The 25,242-nt window shown below is 38.2% G+C and overlaps 1 protein-coding gene across 1 annotated transcript in view; it reads left to right on the top strand.

Moving 5' to 3' along the window:
* The window catches only part of Pou6f2 (POU class 6 homeobox 2), a 398,663-nt gene that overhangs the window by 70,044 nt on the left and 303,377 nt on the right, over positions 1-25,242 (top strand).

Below are 25,242 nucleotides of genomic sequence, written 5' to 3'. Positions count from 1 at the left end.
GGCCCTTTCCCCTTTCATGTTATGTTAAGAGTCTCCTGCTAAACACGCAAGCAGCCCCAGGACCTTTCAGAATGCTTTGTTTCATAAACAAAACAAGAACAAGCAGAGTGCCACTCCAGCAAAGACATCTGTCATTCAAACCCGGGACACTAGTCAGGAAGGGGAGTGGATGTCAGGGCTGATACGATTCTCTGATGGGGAAGCACTTTAGGGTGCAGAGTGACATCAGGTTTCCAGAGCGATTGCCCCAGAAACACTGGCTTTTAATTACTTTCAAGTGTGTCTCGCTGTGTGCATATTAACGCACGTCTGAAAACACGCTAACCTGATAGAAATGTATCATGTCAGATCACTGCTGGGAGCTCTGGGGTTCAAAGACAGTCATGAGCATGAACTCCAGAAAACACCACCACTGCATTGATTACATTCATAAGAAAGTCACTAATTTAATGTAAGAAGTGGGCTCATTCTTTTTTTTTTTTAACCTCTAGAAAGCTGCCTTGGTAGCTGGACAGCCCTTGGTCAGTTTCAACAGAGGAGAATCTCCTTAATTTTTAAATGTTAATTTAATCAAACATCAGCTAGGTGTGGCAGAGATGTTCTTTATGTTTTCCATCGGTAAAATCAGGACTTACACTAAAGGATAGAATAGATTTCTCATATCAAGAAATTCTGCCAAGATTTGTTTTTTTTCCCCCTTAAATGCCTATTAGCTTTGATATAAATTTCCTAAACCTAGGTATTAATTTTGGAGCATTTTCATTCCAAAGAAATTTTTTGTTGTGTGAATTATCTATATATCTAACACATCTTATTTTTGGAGGTCAGTGGGAGAAGTCAGATAAAATTGTGAATTACACGAAGGCAGAAGTGGAACTCAAGCCCTTCTGATGTTGAGTGTTAGCACTTCAACTTTAAGAAAGTAATCAATTGTGAGTTACACATAGTTGCAAATACTAAACTATTTGTTCTAAACTTTGTATGCACTTAAAAAAAAATACATTGTGTAAACATGGGCTTTATATATCCCCAACTTGTTTTCTCTCATGTAAAACCACAGAAGAATAATTCGTTTGACTTCTTAGTTTATTTAGATTTCTGCATGTGGGAAACTGTTCTGGATTGCTTTTTTATTTTCTACTCTTCCTGACTTAACGTGTGTGGAAAAATGATCTTTGAGAAATCTGACAGGGTCCAAGAAATTTGAATCAAAAGTTCACTGAAAATATGCTTAGTAGGCTGCTATATCCTATGAAATCCTAATTTTTTTCTAAAATGATAGTGGGCTTTAGAAAGCCTTGAAGTTCATTTTTAGATTTTTTTTTCAACTTCTGAATTGGTGAGAGGATGCAGGAAAACAATCCTCACACCGATGTTGTAGTTATTTGTATTGGCTTGATGCCCTTGGTCTCTACTTTCCAAACACCAGATGAAATCTTTCCCAGTTTCCAGTGAGGTAGAGAACCAGTCAGCTGATTAAGAGTATTTGGAAACTTGAGGGAAAAGTTGGAGCTCATGAGAGACAAAATGGTAGGCAGTGCAGTGAGGGGCCACTCCAGTGCTTTTGTAGCATTTAGTCATAAGGCCTGTGTGCTCTTGAATTTTTGGTTTGGTATTTTTAGTTTCCATAATTGACCAAAACTTTGTAGAATAATTCTCTCTGAAATTTTCCTTTGGTGACACAAAGTAAAGGCCATGTGTAGGCTCTTTTCTTTGACATGTATCTGTGCCGGTCTTTTATCTTTTGCATCTACGTGTAGTTGTGTTTATAAAGAAGAATTTGTGTTCTTCCTGATTGGTTGAGGGAATTTAGGATTTTCCCTATAATATAGACTATAATGAGTCTTCCTTCCTATTGCTATCACACTGTCTTATTGACAACTATGCTTCTCTAATGAAAGGTACAGATTATGCCAATTCTGTGCATCTTGATTTTTTCAGTTTCCTGGGGAGGACTTATTCAACAACAAGCCATAAGAGGAACTCAGACTTCCCAATGCACCTGAAATTTCAGAACAAATAGATTTCTTTGAAGCCTATTCACCTACCTGTGTCTTGTTCAAATTAGCAGTCCAGAGGACAAACCTGTTTCTCTCACAGTATGGCACCTTCAGCCTAAAACTGCAGGAGGAAGGCTAATACTGATGCTCTCTAAGGATAAACAAAAGGAAATTCCAGAAACCATTGGGTGTTTTATGTCTCTCCTTAAATTGCACCTCCGCACTTAACAGCATCCAAAGGGAAACATACGGAGCCCAGTGTTTCAGTGCTCTGAGCTGCTCAGAATACCAGAAGGAGAAAGGAGAAAGCTATATGCCAGCCTAAGTAGAAAGTTCAGGGAAAAGGGCCCTAGTGTTTTTATAAAGTAATTACATCAGAGGTAACGCTTTGCTTAACTTGTACAGCCGAGGAATCTAAAGTACACTTAAGAGAGATAAATCCACATTTCATTGAGAAACATATAGTAGTTCTCTGGGATATCATTAAGTGGTATATTATTTATTCTTGGAAAGCTAACTAGCTTTGTTTTCGGCTCATACATGCACTATGTGAAGGGCTGAACCATGTGAAATGCTGTGGAGAAGCCCAGGCTTGCCTATTGGGGGCGATTCTCAGGGAGTCAGGGTCTGGGTTTCAGGGTATGAGAACAGTGGATCTAATGAGTTAATACCTGACTGGTTATGAACCTGTTGGAAACTATTCTCTAAACTGGCCTTTGGCCAACAGTTTCCAAGGGAAGAAGTTGCTGTGTTTTTCTAGTGACATTTATGGCTCTTGTGTCAATGTGGTGCTTCACTTTTAGTTATGCCCATCAAGAATTCAGTGTTCCACATTCAGACCAGTTGGATGCTAAAATTCAAATGGTAGCTCCAACAACTTGCTTGGGAAAATGGATGCTGAAATGATTTTTTTAAAAAAAGTAATATATATCCCTGGAAAGATGTCTGCAGTAAAGTTTTTCCATGCACTCCCTGCTGAAGAAGTGAGGCCTCATAAAACACACCCTAAATATTTTCCCCCATATATATTTGAGATGTGAAGGCTGAATTATGAACAGTATTTCTCTTGGGAGAATTTTTATTGTTTCAAGTTAAACCTCACAATTGCTTTTCTTCAAGTACCAGCTATGTTGGTGACTGAGAGGTTCCGTGGCTTTGCGTCTCACTTGTACTGGTCCTGTTCAGGAATCTGACACAGAGCTCAAAACCTTGAACTGAGATGAGAAGACCACAGTGTTTATAAACAGTGTACCTGAATTTTTTTTTTAAAAGCCATGGTTAGTGTTTTTTTCCTATGCTATTGCCATTTTCTAGGTTAGAAAAACTTGCGTACAATGGTATTTGTGAGAGTGGCTGCTTTCAATGTCATTTATGTGTGAACTATTAAAAAAGGGTTGAAAGTTAGTCCAGTGACCTCTCCATCTTAGGAAATATACCTCTGTATTGTTTCTCTTTTCCTCTCACTGATCTTTCTCACAGAAACATACATTGTAAGATTGTTTTCCCTCCAAATTGCCATCCAGTTGGACTTGATTAGAATTTATGGCAGTGTAGTCATTTTCAATGACAAAAAGAATACAGGACTAAATTGTCTGTCACCCCTTGAGATGGTGGTCTCTGCAGGTTAGCTCGGAGGTCACAGCAGGCCACTGGGGACAGCTCTCCAGGGAGGAGCTGAGTCTTGGTGCGTAACTAGAGCGCTTCATTGTGAGATCACTGTCTTCATTACTTTATTTAAACGTCTCTCTCTAGGTTTCAATACCTTGGGTATTCATAACATTCTGATAAAATATGCTGGAACCAGTAATCAGTGCAGAGAGCTGAAGCCCCAGGGGGATTTAGCTGGGAGATGAGAAGAAACATCGTTGAGAGAAGTCTTTATTTAAAATATGGTCCATGCTCTTACATTTGTAAAAGTTTCTATGCCAGTTAAAAAAATGTGTAGCTTTTATTTTACTGAAGAATGTGTATTTTTTTTTCTAGGAAAAAATATTAAAACAGCCTGTTTTTAAGACCAATCAATTAATATGAGTGATAGATTGTGTGCCCAACAGTTACTTGACAGCAAACAGTAGAAACCAGTATTTATGCAAGAAAGTGAGATGCATGATAAGATAGTTGTCAGATACCAATTGTGGTTTAATAGTCAAACAAGCCCTTTGTGTACTGTTATCTGACCTCTTCAAGGGAAATATGTTTCTTATATTAAGGAAGTCTAGTATACTTAGGGACTGTTTTTAGACAAATTTGATTCAGTGGAGGGCTTCCCCCATTCCCAGAAAACCATTGTAATGCTGTACTGTAAAGAAATTGACTTTAAATAGCAAGGAGGTATAAACGTTGGAATACAAATAAATCTAAACAGAAAGGGAGTGGTGTTCTAAGTTCTTACCAGATCCATCTTCAAGCCATGCTCATTTCTAAGAGGCACTTCAGAGACAGCAGTGCACGGTGGCAGCAGAAGAAGATTGAAGGTTCAGTGGGAACGTTGGCAGTGTTTCCTTTCCTATCCTTTGCCTTAGGTTGGAGGGGGTTGGGTGAGCTTGGCTCAGGCCTGGCGTTAGCTTAAAGAACAAAGTTTCTTTCTCAAGTGTCCAGGGGATGCTAAGCGGTGGGTCATGCATTAGCAAGTCAAGTCAAAGTACTGATGTACCCTTACTTTTTTTTTTAATTTCAATGGTTATGACTCTCTTATGTTGTGTTAAGTGGCTTCATAAACAGTAAGAAATAAGACAAGGAATTCAAAATTCATCTGAACACCATCGCTTTTTAAGGATCCATCTGAGTTGTTTGAATGTTTCTGAATTAAAGGTTACCTGGAATTACTGTGTTTTTGTAGTTTCCTCCAGGCTAGTTTATGTCATAATTAATAAATATAGGTGCATGGCAGCCTCCAGCTGCTGGGGCTCAGTTCTCCTGTAGAATGCCTTCTTTCTTAATTAACCAATTTAGCTATAGGGTTAGCATTATTCTTTTCAAAAACTGACCGAATGAAACTTTTCTCCCACTTCAGAAATAAGATGGAAGTGGACCATTTCAAACAAATGAAGCTTGCTTGTTATTACAGTAAACAGACAATTTGTGAGGGAACTAGTACTTTTTCTAATTGATGACCTTGCTGGTTTATGTTTGGGAATTAATAATACATCAGACATTCACACATTAAAAAGAAAGTAGATGTGAAGAGGCAGGGTAGAGTTCAGCTCTGCTATTGGGCTACTGATTATCAGACCTTCCTTGGGCACGAAGAAGAGAAAGCACATTTCTCCAGCTAGGCACCTGGTTCCACTTAACATGGGCTTGATTTTTTTTTATGCTAAAGAGAAAGATAGCAAAGTGTTTATACCAAACTGGGCACCCTGTCAGGGGGCAATCTCTATAAAGTGTCCTGCTGTCAGGTTAATAAATTTTTAAGGAATATCCAAAGGCAGAAGCTTCCTGTGGCAATTGCCATTCTCTAGTGGATGGCCTTTTTTCAATATCCATCATCTCTGGAATTCTTAGTTAGGCTTTTCCTAGGCTGTGAAGTTTGCTGGTGTTTTGGTTTGGTTTGGTTTGCGTTTTTGCACGTCATTTCTGGCTTATGTTTGAAACACTTTTTTCCCTCTTGGGAAGAAAACAAATGAGCAAACTTTATTTTATTTTTATATGCCATTTACACCTTATCAAAGTATGAGGTTGTAAATCTCTCAAGGCTGGGCTTTTCTTTTGGAATACTTTCAAGTAATGTTTGTATTAAGAGTTTTATTAATAAAGGAATATCTGGGTATTGGCAATGTGTGTACCTGATGATATCTGATGATTAAACATACTGATCCAACTCTTAATCTTTGAAAAATAAATAGATTATCTGAATCAGATTAAACAACACTGTGAAGCAGTTTTGTCTGGTGACTTCTGTTAACCTCTGTCAGGACACTGTCATGATCTAAGCAAAGTAGACTAAACCTGTTTAGTTTGAAATACAAGTCAGGAAAAAAAAATAGCATTCTATTTCTTTTGGCAAAGAAAGTTTGTCATTCTCAGAGAACTGGAAATAAACATTTTTGTAAACATTCAGAGGTAAAGATTTTAAACCACTCAAGGTACATAGACCTGAGATCTCTTCTTAATAGAGGATACTTTCTCTCTCTCTCTCTCTCTCTCTCTCTCTCTCTCTCTCTATCTCTCTCTCTCTCTCTCTCTCTCTCTCTCTCTCTCTCTCTTTCTCTTTCTCTTTCTCTCTCTTTCATCTGTCCTGGGGCTTGAACTCAGGCCTGGGCACTGGCCCTAATTTTCTCTTTCTTTCTTTCTTTCCTTTCTTTCTTTCTTTCTTTCTTTCTTTCTTTCTTTCTTTCCTTCCTTTCTTTCTTTCTTTCTTTCTTTCTTTCTTTCTTTCTTTCTTTCTTTCTTTCTTTTCTTTCTTTCTTTCTTTCTTTCTTTCCTTCCTTCCTTCCTTCCTTTCTTTCTTTCTTTCTTTCTTTCTTTCTTTCTTTCTTTCTTTCTTTCTTTCTTTCTTTCTTTCTTTCTTTCTTTCTTTCTTTCTTTCTTTCTTTCTTCCTTTCTTCCTTTCTTTCTTTCTTTTTCTTTCTTTCTTTCTTTTATATTTTTCTGTGAAGGTGATATACAGAGGGGTTGATGTTATCCTAGGTAATAAGTACATTTCTTTCCCTTCCCTCATTTTCTCCAGTTTTTCCCTCCTGAGCGCCCCCGCTCCCCACAAGTTGTATAGTTCATTTCAACATAGTTACTAGTGAGCATCACTGCTGCATTTGTTTACTCTTTGCCCTGATTTTTTTTTCACTCAAGGCTAGCACTCTACCACTTGAGCCATAGTTCTACTTGCAGCTTTTTGTTGGTTAATTGCAGATAATAGTTTCATGGACTTTTCAGATGAGACTGGCTTTTAACTGTGATCCTCAGATCTCAGCTTCCTCAGTAGGTAGGATTACAGGTGTGAGCCACCAATTCTCTTTTATTCCTGGTGTATCCTATGAATGTCTATAGTTTATGTCAAATCCTAGAAGAAACTGGACACTCACACTTTTCTAACAGTCTTTCCTTGTTAGGTGCATTTAAGGTTGTATATGTAATAAGAAAATACTTTTTTTACATAAAATTAGCTATCAGAAAAATGTAACTGATATAGCCCAAATCACTTTTATTGGAGGACTGCCATCAAAACTATTTGAAAATATAAGAAAAAATCATTGAGTGAAGTTAAAGAAACTAACTAATGTGATTATAAACAAATGAAATACTTAAAAGGTCTGTTGTACTGAAGAACACTAGAAATAGATGTTATTATGAAATCTGCATTTGTTAAGATGGTTTAAACTGTTTTTAGAAAACATCCAAATATAGCTTAGTCTCATTAATAAAATTTTAGACACTTCTAGTGTATCAATGAGCAGACAAGAAATTAGTTAACAAGTAAAATATTTGTCCTATTTATTTTTTGACATCATCAACTTTTCTTAGAGTTTTATCTTTTCCTCTAAAATAATCAGTGGTTTTCATGTACTTTATGTACTTTCTAAACACCTTGCATCAAATTAATTTTATCCTAGTAATGAGGAGAAACTTCAGTTGCAACAAAAGTTTATGAATGTGATGAAATCTCTATTTAAAAACTAACATCTCACACAAAATTTTAAAATAATAATGGCTGTTGTCCAATTTCTTGTTACCTTTTCTTTTTGTCGGTCATGGGGCTTGAACTTCTTGTTACTTCTATCCTCTATTTTTGTTCACCATGTTGCATCTCTCAGGTACTTTGAACATATCACGGATGTATGCACTGCTACCCATGGAAAACATTCATGGATGTATGCACTGCTACCCATAGAAAACATTTGTGGGCTTTTAATAGTATGTCTTTCTCCTTGCTTCTTCTTATAAGATGCTTCAAATTGTCTTACTAAATTTGTAGGCTGTATGAATTTTCTCTATCAGAAAATTAATAAAGTCTAATTTATAATAATAAGCTAAATAGCTCATACTATTCATATGTCATTTAAATATCCTTCACCTATACTTTTGTGCATTTGAAAAAAGAATAGTTCCCAGATAAATTTATCAGAATTAAACAGCTGGCCCATAAATGATAATGAATTATCATAGTAATGCTTCTTCAGGCAAGCTTGGGATAGAGTAGAAGTTCCAAAACCTTCTCTAATTCTGTTACTCACAAATCAGAAATTCAGTATTTCTCAGAATTTATGCAGTATAACTCAATAAAGCCTTTTGGGTTTTTTTCTGCACTACTTTACTTATACAAAATATACATATACTTTAAACATATAAAAGTTACCTGAGCTAGATTTGGGCCTCAATATTTATCTATCTATGGATATACATATATTACATTTGAAACATCTATCCTTCAGTAAAAGGTATTTGTTTAATAATAAGCACCATTTTTGCTACATATTCTCACAAGAATTGCATGTGTCTGAAGATCTACATTTACACACATAAAAGTCAAGGTAGAATGGTATAGAATATATAATCAAGAAATCACATTTTAACCATTTACTTTTAAATTAGTGTGGGCCTTATTAATTTTTTCTTGAAGTTCTTGGTGGCCACATATGTAGTAGTTTGTCTTTTAATACTGACATGGGTAGATTTATTTAATTTTTTTATAAATTAATGGTTTGGGGTAACTCAGTGGGATAAAGAATCATGGTTTGAATAAAAGAAAGGGATTAATTTGATGTAAAAATGCAAGCATTTGAAGCTGTTTAGAATGCATGAAAGATTATTATTGTAGAATGACTTTTTTTTTGCCAAAATCAACCAAGGGTAGTAAAGAATTTTAAAAATCAAATGACAATAGTTTCTTGTATTGAAATAGGTAAAATGTTCAGTAATAATAGAGATTGAACTGTCCTAGTTACAAACTGGAGTAGTTTTTTCCAAAACATTTATTTCACTTACAAAAAAATATCACAGAATGGAAGCATATCAAAAAGGAAATACAATTTTTTCCAAAGAGATAAGTGATATTTATTAAACATTAAAGAACTAAGAGTTTTACCTAAGTGAGGAAACACACACAAGGAGAAGCATAGGAGAAGTTACTTAAAAATATCATTTTAATAGCTTTACTTAAAATTAACTCTGTACATGACAGCATAGTCTGGGATGGATGAACATTTGGGACAAAATTCGTCTTGAATCTGTGGGACATCTTTCACAAACGTTGGGGGAGAAGTACACATCCCTGTTTTAAGCACTGATTGGCTCATTTTATTCTAATTCCTAAGACTGAGGTAGAAAATTAAGCTGAACCTAAGAAATTGTTCAGACTTCCAGGTAGACTTCTATTTCTTGTCTCTAGTTTGAAACCTTTTTCCCCCCCTCATACTTTGTATTCATAATTATATCCTGTTGAGCCCATTGTGATCTTCAGGCAATCAGAAAAGCCTTAAAAATGTGATATCCCATTTTAAAGGGATTAATGTCTGTTGCTGCCTGCTTAAGAGCTGGTTGGATTGGAGCTGGCCTGTGGTGTTAAGATGGTCTGCTACTGCCCCAGAACAGAGGCCACAAGTCTTGTCATCTGTAGTGCATCAATATGTTTTTATAATGATACAATAACCTGAACCTTGCAATAGTTTATGGTCCTTTTGAGAATTCTTATGGATTCTTAGAGTGAGGGAGGTCTAGGAAAAGATCCTGAAAGCTTTGACCAAATTTGGCTGGGTGACAGCACACTAACGGGACTGTTGATTTAGCTGCCAAGGGATCGGATGGACGGGGCACATCATTAAACTTTTAAGTTAAAACAAAAGCCACAAGGCAAATGGTAGATGCCAGAGGTAAGGGCTGCCCAGAGCGATGGCAGAAATTAAGAAGGGCAGAAGGGTCAGAGATGGGAGGCACAATTCAGCCAGCCTATTGTCCAACTCTATCTCCCATCCTCCTTAGAAGCAAGATTTTGTTTAGAGACACTTCTGAATATTTTAGCACGCATGGAAAAATCGGTATTCCTGTATTTCCTTCCTTGGAATCTGTCAGAGTTGATTGTTGCTCTTTTCATTTTTCCTGGCTATTTTTAGTCAATGGTAGATAGAGAACTTGAATTGTGAATCTGGTACCAGTGAGATAGCAAACCAGAAGTGGCAGGGAAGAGCCAGGAAGAGCAAGTTGGCATCTAGGCCCCTTAACATGTGTAATACTGCTAATTTCTATGGGCTTTTTAAAATACACTTCCACATGAGCTCTCAAAACCCATAAAAGTGTGGCATGTAAAGTAAATCGTTTGTCACTTTGCCGACGACCTGCCATATTTATTGTCAGGAGAAATGGACATTAGTAGTTGGAAAAGCAGTTGTTAAAGGCCAAACAATTTTTTAAAGATGGCAAAGATGAGCGAGGGTTTTTTCCTTTTTCTAACAATGAGCCACCCCTTCAGACATCAAAAGACAAGATAATAAGACACTTCAAGCACAATTCAAGATTATATTCAACATCTAAAGGCTCATCTCTTGTCAGTTTACATTTACTCTCCCAGGGATGTAATGCTTCTATCATCGCCCTGACAAGCTGATTCTGGCAGAAGGAGCCAGGCCCCTTATTTCATGTACTTAGGATGTTTTATCAAATAGCCCACACTCGCTCCCATTCAGCCAAAATGGGGGGGATAATTTGAAGAAGGTCATGCACACAAGTACAAAAATCTCATATTGATTTGTGTGATTAGAAGGCATTAAAATTGCACGTTTATGTTAGTTGCTGAGATGGCTTGTCAGTTTATTTGGTAATACACTTTTGCAGCCCAGAAAAAAAAAAATAAGAGGACTGAAAGCTGACATTGTTTGTTTTAATGTGGCCATATCTGAACATTTAGCAAGTGAACATAAAAATAATTTAACGCTTTTAGCTTAACAATATTTGCAATTAGCATTTAACTAATGGAAACACCTAATGCAGTGTAAACAGCAAAAAAGAGCACTAATGCCTACCAGGTAGAATAAATATAGAGAGGATGTAAGATTATTTTTAAATACTTTTAAAATTGATTTCACATATTAAATATATAGATGAATGGTGACGACATTTTCAATATAAATTCAATTATGAGCCTCTCTTACAATGGTTATCAAATTTGCACTCTTTGAAATTACGATGCCATTGTATTTCTCAGTCTATACCATTTTTAGTATCCAGAGAGGATTCTAAAGATTAAATAAGGAAAATGTTATCATTATTATTACTTTTATTCACTGCCACAATTCATCTTATTTCCTCTTTTATTCTCTAATAGTCACAAAGCTGCAAACGATCTCTTTTGGGGGGAAAGAGAGAGACTGGAGACATGCTTATAGAAGTTAGAAGAATAAATTCTACCTCTCAAAATAAAACAATTGAGGAAAACAAAACAATGATATCCTGGGAACGTATCTATATTGCATCTTTGAAATTACTTTTCTTTGAAATTTTCATCAACTCTCAGTGTCTCCACTTCTTACATTTCTCATCTTTGCTTTGGAAAACCAGCTTTGTTACTCCTAGGTCAGTTCCACTCATGGAGACAAAAGAATTGTAGCGCTGTCCAGTGAAATTATAGTATGTAATAGAAATGGAAACCAACAGTTTGTCCTGTTTATGTTTCTCTTTTGTGTGATCCAGTCTGTGCGTTCAACAATCAACAATGAATTCACCCATCCAACAAACATCAGTGGACTACCTTCTCTGGCTGGGTGCTGTTGTTTCCTGAGGAGTTCCCTAGGCACACATCACACAGTGTGGTAGCCCTCCTCTCGCACTGTGCATATGCCAAGGAAGCAAAAATGCACCTGGGGGATAATATCACATACCGATATCACATACCGACTACCGATACTTCATTTTACTTGATCACTTCTAGCATTTCTCCAGGAAAACTTTGTTTATTCCTTTCTTTTGTGGAGTAGGTAAAAGAACTGGGATTTAGAACTCAGGGCCCCGTTTGCTAAGTAGGTATTCTATCACTTGAGCCACTCCCCAGATCGTTTTGCTTTTTCAGTTATTCTTTTCAGGTTGGGTCTCATATATATGGCCAAGGCTGACTTGAATAATGATCCTCTTACTTCCACTTCTTCCACTTCTTATGTAGCTCGGTGACACCACACCTAGCCCTCTTCAGGAATTCTTTTTTTTTTTTTTTTTTTTTTTTTGTCGGTCGTGGGGCTTGAACTCTGGGCCTGGGCGCTGTCCCTCAGCTCTTCAGCTCAAGGCGAGCACTCTACCACTTGAGCCACAGTGCCACTTCCGGTTTTCTGGTGGTTTATTGGAGATAAGAGTCTCACGGTCTCTCCTGCCCGGGCTGGCTTTGAACCGCGATCCTCAGGTCTCAGCCTCCTGAGTAGCTAGGATGACAGGCGTGAGCCACCAGCGCCCGGCTTTCTTCAGGAATTCTTAACCTTCAAAGACATGCATATCAAAAGTCGTTCCTTGCCCAGTCGTTCAATATGGAAGAAAAAAACAAAAACAAATATGGCTTGTCCGCACAAGGGAGAGAAGAAAAGGTTATTAAGCACTTTGCGGCCAACTACATTCACGACATGTTTACCTCAAAGTTAGTGCATCTGTTGTGAGACACACTTGCCGTGCTTTCACCGCTGTTTCCCCATCCTGTCCAGAGAAAACGGGAGCTACAACGATCTTTAACTCCCTGTTTCCCTTCCCCCTACCCTTCTTCCCAGACTCCTGTGTATCTCATAATGCAACCTGGTGCTGCAATGCTTTGGCATTCAGGCTGCTTGGAATTGAGCCAGGCTCTATCTCTTGGTAGCTGGCTGGGCCAAGTCTAAAACACAGCGAGGCCTCAGCTTCTCCATGTCTCAATGTGTTGATGGATGGCATTATGGCATAGAAAAGTTTCTAGGCTGAAGCAAGTGCTTGGAATCGAACGAATAGCACACATTACTAACAATTGACTATTAATTTATCATATTTAGAAAGCAATTCATTTCTGTTTAGCACTAGGAAGCAGAAAACTAACACTAAAATTCTCAGGCCTTTGGCAATACCCATAAAGGAGCTCCGGTCTTCTGGGATTTCTTGGCTAAAGGACAGGAAGTGCTGGAGATATTTTCCTCCTGATGACAGTGCTTTTGTTGGTGCTGTTGTTCAGGTACAGCATCCATTGCTCTCTGCTGAAGCCCATTCCAGGTTTCCTGCTGTGTTACAGTGAAGTTGATTGGTGTTGAAGATGATAAGCAGAAGTAAGAGGCCCACACACAGGAAGTGCCTCCCTTACCTGTTGGCTCAATGTGTTTTTCTGTTACCTGGCTGCCTCAGCATTGCTAGTTTCTCTAGTGGGGATCCTCCAGGAAGTGGGGATCAGAGAAATATCAGCCATCAGAAAAGGATGGCATTTTGAATAACATCTGTTTTCCCCCCGGTCTCCCATAAAAGCCAAACCTCAAACTAGATGGAGAGAATATTTTTTGCTTCAGAAGAGGATTTCAGTGGGTTGTGAGTTTTCTTTCACCCAGAGCAGATCTCTGTTTCTAAGTGGAACACTTCTCTTCCTGGCTTAGTTTCATGTTAGGCATTAGAACGGGAGTATTATTTCCTCAGGAAATTTTTATAGTCAATCTTAATCAGAATTTTTCTAATCTTTAAGAATGAACACTTCATCTTTAAAAAAACAAAAGTAAGATTGCAATCTTAAAAAATGTGTATCAATGCCACACTTCTAAGAGTTGAACATGGCTCTGAATATTTAAGTTGTTTAAATACACAGGAAGCCATGTTTGGGAAGAAATATGTTATTACTTTTAACATTTAGAAGTTCAGGTTGAGATTATGAAAACTTACTTCCTTTTATATACACCAGAGTAGTCATAATCATTTCTGTCAGGAGAATAACAGCATTTCTGTTGTTATTGTTACCATGGTAATGTTTAAATGACATATTTATGCCCTTGCACATTACTTAGAAAGTATTGGCATTTCAAAAACATATAACATATATCAATTCAACAAATATATAGTGTGGTTGAAAAATTAATTCATGCTTTTACCTTTAATTAATGTACATGTGTATATTAATATTAAGTAGAAGAGACCAACTCTTGGTTAAGCCATGGCAATAACCACTCCTTTTATATACTGTATCTATTTGAGAGTTTTGATTTCCCATCTGAATGTATAGGGTGTATCAAATAACAGCTAGGGTAGCTAGATACCCTAGCTGTTATCTGATCTAGCTGTGGTTTTGCCATTGGGTAACTCAACTTGGATTTGTCTCCACATGGCTGCCCTAGAGGACAGTGATGATGTGGAAGGATGATGCTGGTAAAACGCAGACAAGATTGTACCGTGTTAGGGGCTTATATTTTATGGAGGGAAGAAAACAGCCCTAATTCACACTGTGATAGGAGTTGGGCCCAGAGTAGGTAACTAAGCCTCGTGCAGCCCTAATATGCCATTCTCACATTGTTCCCTTCTAGCTGCTCTCTGAGAGACCTTCCAATGGGCATTGCATTCTCAGCAGAGTCTTACAAGTTTGGAATTTTATATATTTATTAAGCTTCCAATCAGGATTGGTCTTTTCCTTCCTTCCTTCCTTCCTTCCTTCCTTCTTTCCTTCCTTCCTTCCTTCCTTCCTTCCTTCCTTTCTTCCTCTCTTTCTCTTTTTTTTCTCCTCCCCTTCTTAGAAATTTCTCTGCTTTTTTTTTTTAGGTTTCAAGGTAGTTCAAAAATCTTCCCTCAGGGCTGGGAAGGTAGCTCAGTGGTAGAGCGCTTGCTTTGCATGCCTGAGGCCCTGGGTTCTATTCCCCAGCACCACATAAGCAAAAAGAAAAAAAGCCAGAAGTGGCACTGTGGCTCAAGTGGTAGAGCGCTAGCCTTGAGCTGAAGAGCTGAGGGACAGCGCCCAGGCCCAGAGTCCAGGTCCCATGACTGGACCTAAAAAAAAGAAAAAATCTTCCCTCAAAGTTCTTAAAACTCCCATGATCTTTGACAATGCCCCCATCCCCTACCACCACCACCCCTCACCGCCACGGCCGCCACCTGCCCAAGACTGTACAGACTGGAAGAGTGGGATAGGAAAGGATTTTAGTTAAAGGCAGAAAATTTCGACATGCTTTAGCGATCATTTGCACAGTGTGGTAATTCTGGTTAATAATATGTGTGAAGCCCAATTGTATGTTTCAGAAGTACCAAAAGAGATATTCAATGGTCTTACCACAAAAGCATAAACGGGGTGATGTATGTATGTATGTGTGTATGTATGTCAGAGCAATACATTACACCCCATAAATGTGTACATTTGATTATCAATTTAAAATACAATCTGATGAAAGAGTTTGTACCTTACCTTCTTTCCTTGAAACATGAAAATAGGCTTGTTCCTTCTGCAGTTTTCTTTAAGCAAATGTTCCCATGAAACCATCAAAAAATTGCATACTACCTTTTGTAAGGACACCTGGGTCTTCCTCTTCTGATCTTGTCAAGATGCATTTCCCCCTATCAGCTGCCAACCTTTTAGAGAAAAATCTATAGAATCTATATAGCAGTATATTGTTAGCCAGTGTCACCCCAATTCCAATGAAGTGAAGGGGTCAGCTGTTAGTAATCATTTAATATCTTCAATTGTCCTTAGAGCCACTTATAATAAATGTACTGAGAGGTTAATTTTCCCCCTAATTAACACATACTAGTGGATGTGAGCCTGCCTTCCTCCCCCTTCTTGTGGTCAAAATGTTTTGGCTAAGCTCCTTGATTTCCTGCGTTGCAATGAATCTTGCTTTCCCTTGGGTTCCAACTGTTCCCTCATTTTTTTCCACCTCTTTTGCAGTCACTTCCAGTATTTGCCTGGTATTATAATGACTTGTGCATTTGTCTGCTTCCTGTGCTGGGTAGCAGGCCCCTAGAGGACAGATAATGGATCTCGCATATATTAAGTGCCAGATAAATGTTTTTTGAATTGAACTGCTTTTGAATTGGATGTTTCTGGACATCATCCACACTTGGTAAATACTTACTGAATATTAAAGGAAAATAGACTCTACCCACAGGAGTCTACTATCCACCTCAGTACAGAAGGAAGAATGCATGTGTGTATGTGTGTGTCGGTAAAATATTAATAACAACACACACACAAAGAAGTGCTTAACATGAGGCCAAGTCTTTATTGGATATATTTGTATGAAGTATCATGCAATGTTCTGAGAATATGGTCCTACCTTTGACAGAGCCAGTCCCTGTTTTTATGGACTTTGTCGACAATATGGAACTCAAATACTAAGTCAAGATTGTGTAGAAATTGGTGCTGGAAAGTTGGCTCAGTGGTAGAGTGCTTGCGTTGCATGCCTGAGGCCCTGGGTTCGATTCCTCAGCACCACATAAGCAAAAAGAAAAAAGCCGGAAGTGGTGCTGTGGCTCAAGTGGTAGAGCGCTAGCCTTGAGCTGAAGAGCTGAAGGACAGCGCCCAGACCCAGAGTTCAGGCCCCACGCCGGACTCCTCCCTCCCACCAAAATAAAGATTGTGTAGAAATTGAATAACTTACCATTATAAGATGTGTTCTGAGAGGAAAAGCCAATCTGTTGATTGATTGACTGATTGATTGATTGATTGAAGTACCAGTCTGAGGACTTGAACTCAGGGCCTCACTCGCTTTCACCCAAGGCTGGCACTCTACCACTCAGGCCACACCTCCACTTCCAAGAGAAGGGTCAAATACTGTTTCACTCCTAAATACTGTTGTTCACTCCTAGTGAATAACAGAGGGAAACTCACAACATTGTAGGTAGACAAATGGGTGCTGTCTCCTAGAGAGTAATTCTTGAATTTGGTGGTCCAGTGACTGAAGGAAAGCAAGAGCAGCCTGACATGTTTGATTTCTGTCTTCTTCAGAGAGCTAAGTTCTTTTTTTTTTTAATTTTAATTTTAATTTTATTTTTTTTGTGAACATACTGTACAGAGGGGTTACAATTACATGGGTAATATAATGAGTACATTTCTTATCAAGCATTGCAGCCTCCTCCTTTGTTTACCCTTCACATCCCTTCCCAGCCTCCTTCCCGCCCCTCCCCACCGAATCCTTCCCCCCCCCCACCAAAGTTGTAAAGTTCGTTTTTGACATGACAACTTGTACTTCTCATTGTTGCAACAGGTCCACCTGTATCCTTAAACGACTTGTTTTTCCCCATCTCCTCCACAAATTATACTGACATCAAATATAGTGAAAGCAGGAGTTATACTGTAGGGGAGGGACATACAAAGCAACAAAGAAATAATCTTATAAATGCGTTAGAAACAAACGCATGAAAGAAGCAAAACATTAAAATACATATCTAAGGGTTCATTTTCCTAACATCACATTATCTGACCTTTTCTGCTTGACTCATACATATACTAGATTATTGCAAATAAGGGAAACCATGGGACCTATGTTTCTTTGGGCTTGGCTTACTTCACTTAATATAATTTTTTCCAAGTCTTTCCATTTCCTAACAAATGGGGCAATGTCATTCTTTCTGATGGAGGCATAGAATTCTATTGTGTATATATGCCACATTTTCTTGATCCATTCATCTACTGAGGGGCACCTGGGTTGGTTCCATATCTTAGCTATGGTAAATAATTCTGCAATAAACATAGTTGTGCTGGTAGCTTTAGTGTGGTCTTGTTTGTAAACATTTGGGTAAATGCCCAAAAGTGGGATTGCTGGGTCGTAGGGGAGCTCTATGTGAAGTCTTTTGAGGAACCTCCATACTGCTTTCCAAAGTGGTTGAACAAGTTTACACTCCCACCAACAATGAAGTAAGGTTCCCTTCTGTCCACATCCCCTCTAGCATCTGTTGTTGTTAGAGTTCTTGATTTTTAGAGAGCTGAGTTCTTTTACTTGATTCTGTGAGTTACTCCAAACACTTGCAACATATTCTTTTCTGCTTTACTACACTACAGTAGATTCATGTTAAATGCAAGTGAAGAACCATATGCTGCCATGTTCATGATGTCTGGGATGTGTTGAGATGAGGATTTAGAAAATCTAATTGCAGAGCAGAGTAGATTAGATATAGGCTGGTGTTGTGGTGCACACTTACAATTCTAGACACTGAGGAAGTAGAGCAAGAAGATCATGAACCTGGACAAAAAGATAACCAGACTTTCTTTCAAAAACAAAAAATAGAAGGGCTGGTGAGAGGGGAGAGTTGTGGATCAAGTAATAAAGTACTTGCCTAGCATGCACAGGACCCTGGGTTCAATGCTCAGCATCATAAAACTAACAGCAAAAATAGAACAGAATAGTGATGCCAATTGGGCCCATGGCATAAGGAAGATGGGAAGAGCCACACCTTCCTCTAATGGGAAGTAAAGGTTTAACCCTTCCTGGGAAGAAAAGGGCTTGATGCTGGTGGTATGACTGGCCAAAGCTGAAGTCTGCCTTCTCAATTTGCCAAGTTGGCACAAGCTGGAAGGAAATGACCTACACTCAAAATGTGAGAGCCACCCCTCATCATCCTCGCGCTCACCCTCATTCCCAGCCTGAGCTCTCCTCTTCCCCAACACCAAGTGTTCTCTACTAAATGTTCCTTGAGATTCTACTGATTCTTGACATGCAAATACTCTTGTTCCAATTAGGTGTGGTCCTATTGTACTCTGCACCAACCCATCCCTCAGAGACATACACAAGTATGTTCACTTCATGCATAGTTTGTCAATGTGTGCAGGCTTGAGAGATACAATGCATTTTTCTCTTACTTGGTGTCAGCTCTAGTAGTCCAAAGTCAGGGGCTGGAATTACCTGAAGGCTGTTTTTGAACATAGTTGAGGGTTGATACTGTGGATTGGCTGGAACCTTGGCTAGAGGGGTCGGCCAGAGTGTGCTTTGGCAGGAAAGCTAGGCTTCCTCACTGTGGAAGTTGAGAGTTGTAAGGGCAAGCAGTGAAAACAAAAAACAGGCAGGAGAGGACAGAGAGAAGAAATGAGAGGGGAGAGGGAACAAGGGAGAGAAGAGAGTCAGCAGAGAACAGCAGGTAGAATCTGGCTTTCATAAACTAGAGTTTACCTTGGAATAGCAAGATTAGTTTCTCTTGAGTGGAATTAAAGCTTTAAAGCTGTCCAGGATTGAGGGAAATTATCCTCTGTATTTTGATGAGAACCATGTCAACAAATTCATGAGCAAGTTTTTAAATCACCACAGAGTAATATTACTATGACATCTAACCATCTATTCTTTTTACTTTCTAGTAAATTAAAATGAGTAAATGCATTAGGGAGTATCCTCCTATTATTGAATAGATAATGTAATGGATGTTGTTTGAGGCAAAGTTAAATGGAGGACATTTACTCATTTACTGAATAGAGCTTAATATCTCCTAGCTATTTGTATGTTTAGTTCTACTGAAAGTTACCTTTCTTTCATCTGTTTTATTTTCCTCCTACCAATCAAGAGGAGTAGTTTAGATTTTGGAAATTGGGTGTATACTCAATAATCATGAAAAAAGACAGTTTTGTTCTAGGGTATCTGGAACAGATGGAGGAAGGAACATGGAATTCAATCTCTCCACGTTTATGACAGACCATTGGTTATAGTCAATGAAAGTAGATTTCCCAAACCGAACATATTAAGTTCAGTACATTTCTCTTTGGTAATAACAGGCAGAAATTTCAGCTATAATAAACCCTTTCTGAGCCTTTATGTCTACCATAGGCAGTCTAGAGAAGAATAAACCAGCCCAAGAAAGTTGGGATGTTTGAAAGTATTTCACGTAATTATTGCTGTTTTATTTTTTTTTTTTTTATTTTTATTTTTTTTTTTTATTTTTTATTTTTTTTTTAATTTAATTTAATTTTATTTGTGAACATACTGTACAGAGGAGTTACAGTTACATGGGCAGGATAATGTGTACATTTCTTACCAAGCATTGCAGCCTCCTCCTTTGTTTATCCTTCACATCCCTTCCCAGCCTCCCCCCTCCCCCCCTAATCCCAATCCTTCTCCTTCCTCCCTCCCCCCAGCCCCCCCCCCCACCAACATTGTAAAGTTCGTTTTGGACATGACAACTTGTACTTCTCATTGTTGCAACAGGTCCACCTGTATCCTTAAACAACTGGTTTTTCCCCATCTCCTCCACAAGTTATACTGACATCAAATATAGTGAAAGCAAGGGTTATACTGTGGGGGAGGGACATACAAAGCAACAAAGAGATAATCTTATAAATGTGTTAGAAACACATGCATGAAAGAAAAAAACATTAAAATACACATCTAAGGGTTCATTTTCCTGACATCACATTATCTGACCTTTTCCGCTTGACTCATACATATACTAGATATTACAAATAAGGGAAACCATGGGACCTACGTTTCTTTGGGCCTGGCTTACTTCACTTAATATAATTTTTTCCAAGTTTTTCCATTTCCTAACAAATGGGGCAATGTCATTCTTTCTGATGGAGGCATAGAGTTCCATTGTGTATATATACCACATTTTCTTGATCCATTCAATTATTGCTGTTTTAGAAGAGTACCTGTACCATAGTTTTTGTAAAATATTTTAAAAATTAAATGAATTCAGCCAGGTGCTGGTGGCTCATAATTGTAATCCTAGCTACTCAGAAGGCTGAGCTCTGAGGATCATGGTTCAAAGCCAGCCTGGACAGGAAAGTCTCTGAAACTTCTCTCTAATAAACCACTGGAAAACCAGAAGTAGTGTTGTGGCTCAAGTGTAGAGTGCTCGCCTTGAGCTGAAGAGCTGAGGGACAGCGCCCAGGCCCAGAGTTCAAGCCCCATGACCAACAACAAAAAAAAAAAAAAAAAAGAAAGAAAGAAAGAAAAGAAAAACAAAATTAAATGAATTTGACATCTGATAATTGTTTTAACTCAGAATACTTTTTGTTGGGTCATATCTAGGAGACTTACTCTCCAAGTACCCCGAATTCTTAGACAAGTTGATTTCACTTTACCTAATGTAATATAATGTCTAGAAAGAAAGGTCATCACAAAGAAGAATGAAGTATTCTTGGTACTTTAGACAAAGGGATGCCCAAGTAATATATGAGGTTCTTTTTGGCTCTATCAAACCATGTTTGTTCTAGGATGCAGCAAATTAAAATCTACTCAATTGCTATGTGTTACTCAAACAGTGGGCTGACTAAAAAAGGTCATAAACTGAGCTTTGAACTCTTTTCACTATGATGATCATGGTGGTGATGATGGCGATGATGAAGATGATGATTGCATGGACTGGAATTTTCAAAACATCAGTGTTCACAGACACCTTGTAAGGTAGACACATCAATATTTGGTTGCTAGACCTGTACCATATAGTTTATAAAATTAACAGCTATTGATTTTCTCCACTGCTTAAAGACTTATGGTGACTTCTGGCTGATTGTAGAATGAACTTCAAATTCCACAGAACAATTCTTATGATACAGATGATGCTACATAATCTATAACCTAACATTATTGCCATGGATTATTATCTAGAATAATTATTATTAATGAGAATAATCTATAGCCGTGCTGTAATAAAACATTTTTATAGCTTGCTTATCTGTGCTTACAATGTTTATATGGAAACTATGTATGGCAAACAGTTTTTTATATGCCAAAAACCTAGTTTATAACACTAGCTTAGATAATTATGAAGTATTTTATCATATGAATATAGCATAATTGGACAGTTAGACTGCTATCAACTTTTTGAATTGAACATTTTTGTAGCCAGAACTTAATTTACATCCTTAATTATTTCCTTAGGATAAATTAATAGAAGTCAAATTAGGAAATCAGTGACTATGCATGTTTTAAGGCTTTCCAGAAGAATGTGCATTCATATTTATATATCCATAAACAATGTTTGAAAGTGTTTACCTTTTTAATAGTACTGGGGTTTAAACTCAGGGCATTGTGCTTTCTTGGCAGATGCTATAGACAGTACCCTGCCTTGAGCACCAGTTATTTTGAAGATAGAATCTCTCTTTCTGCCTGGACTCTCATACTAGGCCAAGGTACACCTGTTTTAGGCTTTGTATTATAGATAACAGGGACATACCACCACTCAACTTCTGATTAAGTAAAGATCTCACAAACTTTTCTTCCTATATGGCCTTCAACTATGATTTCCCAAACTTTAGCCTCCCAAGTAGCTAGGATTTATACATGTGAACCATCATTGCTAGCTGAGTCTTATCATTGTTTTTATTCTTAGAAGATAAGAAATAATGTTCTCTTTATCTTCAATTACTAATTAGATTTAAATAACCTTTGTGTGAGTTTCAGGTATTGTCTGAATTCTTATTCTTCATTTCTGTTCTTAGGAAATCTAATTTATTATCTCATGCTTTTCTAATTGTTCTATGCTCTTTATTTCTTATGCTCTTTGTATAAAAGGTACCTGTTTTAATTTTTTAAATACTTTATAACCTTTCATTACCTGGCAGATAAGCACTGCTAAGACACATTGCCAAACGGATAGTGGGAAGATGTTTTGTTTTCAAATAAACAGCCCCCAAAGATAAACAAAATATTTATATATGGTAAAGCAGTTAAATATTGGTCCTGGGAACTGAATCCAGGGCCTTGTGAACCCAAAGCCTGTGTTCTACCACTGAGCTACATCTCTAGCTCAGTAATTGTTTCAATCAGGCAGGGTCCTAGCAGAGAAGATCTGGAATACTCAGATTGAGTAAAGTGAGGAATGTTTGGTGAATAGTGATATTTACAAAGTTTGGATGGAGTATAGAGAAGCAATCACAAATACTAGTGGACTATCTCCAACTCAAATTTATAACACGATGTTCTTATCACTCAGGGACCCTAATTTTCTCCTTTGTGTGTAAGGGATTACCTTTGTTTGAGAGATGCAATCATCCCAGGAAGACCCTATGGGAAAGGTAAAAGTGAAAAGTACCTCCTGCCCTTGACAAAACCCACTTGAAATGGAGGGCAGGAAATAGCTTTGAAATAATCCATGTAGGTAAGCCTACAGGAACACAGAGCAATGGGATAAAGGCTGGAATATAACATGCAGGGACAAATTGCTTCAACACAATGGAATAAAGGTCTGATTTTAGAATCAATCTCAATTCCCCAGCTTGCCACTTGACAGCTACTTATACTTTAAATCTGGACCATGAGTTAGTACTAACCTCATTTGCCTATGGTGCTGAACGGAACACTTGGCAAGACTTGGCATATAGCATAGGTAGTATGCATGCAGTTGTGAAGTTAGGAGATCGGTAAAGAAGCTCAGATGTTTTCTTTTTCTTTCCCTTTTCCCTACTCCTTTAATAGTTCCCACTTTGACCCTTGTTGCTAGTTGAGATGTAGACTGGGCACCCACAGTGTAAATTACCAAGGACCAACCCTAACCTTTCCCTCAGTCCTCAGCTGGAGAGTTCATAGAAATGGCTCCTATCTTACATCAAGATAGATGCAGACCTCCCTGTGTGTCCATTCCCTCTGACCTCTGACCCAGGTCCTCTCTGAGATACTTTGTCATAATGCTCCAGCCTAGCAATGTTCCAACTCCGACATTAGGGAATGTGCCACTGGGGAGTTTTCCTAGAATCCTTCTATTTTTTTTCAGAGAAACAATCAGATATAAGAGATGCATCTTCATTCCCTTATTCTCACATTAACTATATGAGATTACTCTCTTACATCTATTCACATCCTTTCATTTCATTGTTTGTTTTCTAAACAAACCTAATGCCAAATCATTAACCCAACAAAATAAATAGATGGAGAGATTTGTGTATTGTGGATGTGATAATACATATTCTTTGTTGTTGTTGGTGGTGGTGGTGGTGATGGTGGTGGTCGTAGGGTTTAAACTTGGGGCCTAGGTACTATCTCTGAGGTTTTGTGCTGAGGGCTAGTGTCTTACTGTTTTCAGCCACAGCACCATTTCTGGTTTTCTGTTGGTCAATTGAAGGTAAACATCACATGGACTTTCCTGCCTGGGCTAGCTTTGAACCATGATCTTCAGATCTCAGCGTCCTAAGTTGCTAGGATTACAGGCGTGAGCCACCAGCACCTGGCTAATACATAGATTCATCTGCACTTTCTAGAAATTTGTAACAAAAAATACATACCTACTTTTGGATCACTAGTATAAGAGGTTCTTAGTCAAAACCAGAAGATAATGTCAAATGAATAATTGGTAAAAAAAAAAAATCATTTTTCTGGACATCCTTAGTTGCCCTCTATTGGAATTCCTAGTTTTGTACTAATTATGACTTTATGAATGAAATGAGAATTACAATTACCATTTGATGCTAATAAATACAAAATCACTACATTTGTGTTTCTTGGTATTGATCCAAGGTACTGCTCTCTAGCTTAGGATCCTATCTCGAAGGGAATAAAATATTTCTGATGGATACTAATATGGTGTGACCACACAACCAAGTGAGACATTCTTTCTACTTGCTTACTGAGCATTTCAGCTTGCTCTGTAAAGTCAATTCTTCCATATGAGCTTCTAATATTTTGTAGAATTGCTTAGTCTATATTATATTTTAATGACATGGGATAAGTGTTGGAGAGATAGACCTAGTGGATCTCTATGAAGTAGCAAATGTCCATGGAACAGGTGACAACACAGATGAAGACATTCTTTTTGGTCAGTTGCGGGGCTTGAACTCATGGCCTGGGTGCTGTCCTTGAGCTAGATGAAGGCATTTCAATGTGAATTGATGATTCCAGAGAGCTCAGAGAGGAATCTTGCCAATCCAGGTCAAGCTTTCCTTAATTACACACACACACACACACACACACACACACACACACACACACATATATCATTATCTTTACGTAGTTGTACAAAGGGGTTACCACCCATCAAATCAGTTACTTTTTTTTTTTGGTCAGTCATGGGGCTTAAACTCTGGGCCTGGGCACTGTCCCTCAGCTCTTCAGCTCAAGGCTAGTGCTCTACCACTTGAGCCACAGAACCACTTCCACTTTTCTGGTGGTTAACTAGAGATAAGAGTCTCATGGATTTTCCTGCCTGGGCTTGCTTTGAACCACAATTCCCAGATCTCAGCCTTGTGAGTAGCTAGTATTACAGGCATGAGCCACTGGTGCCAGCTCAAATCAATTTTAAGGGCAATGCATCTTGCTCAATGTTACCCCTTTCATTATTCTCCCCATCCTTCCCAGCCCTCCCCCTCCCCTCTGCTTTCCTAGACTGTAGCTGGGTTTACAGGCATGAGTCATAGGTGCCCAGGTCAAAGAAGTGACCCTACACCAAAGAAGCTCCACTATATCAGAGGAAGCACATGGCACAAAACCCCTTCACT

This window comes from Dipodomys spectabilis, unplaced genomic scaffold, assembly GCF_019054845.1.
Source record: "Dipodomys spectabilis isolate Male_0828 unplaced genomic scaffold, ASM1905484v1 ptg000178l, whole genome shotgun sequence".
Lineage (NCBI taxonomy): Eukaryota > Metazoa > Chordata > Mammalia > Rodentia > Heteromyidae > Dipodomys > Dipodomys spectabilis.
This window is presented reverse-complemented; position numbering and strand designations above follow the sequence as displayed.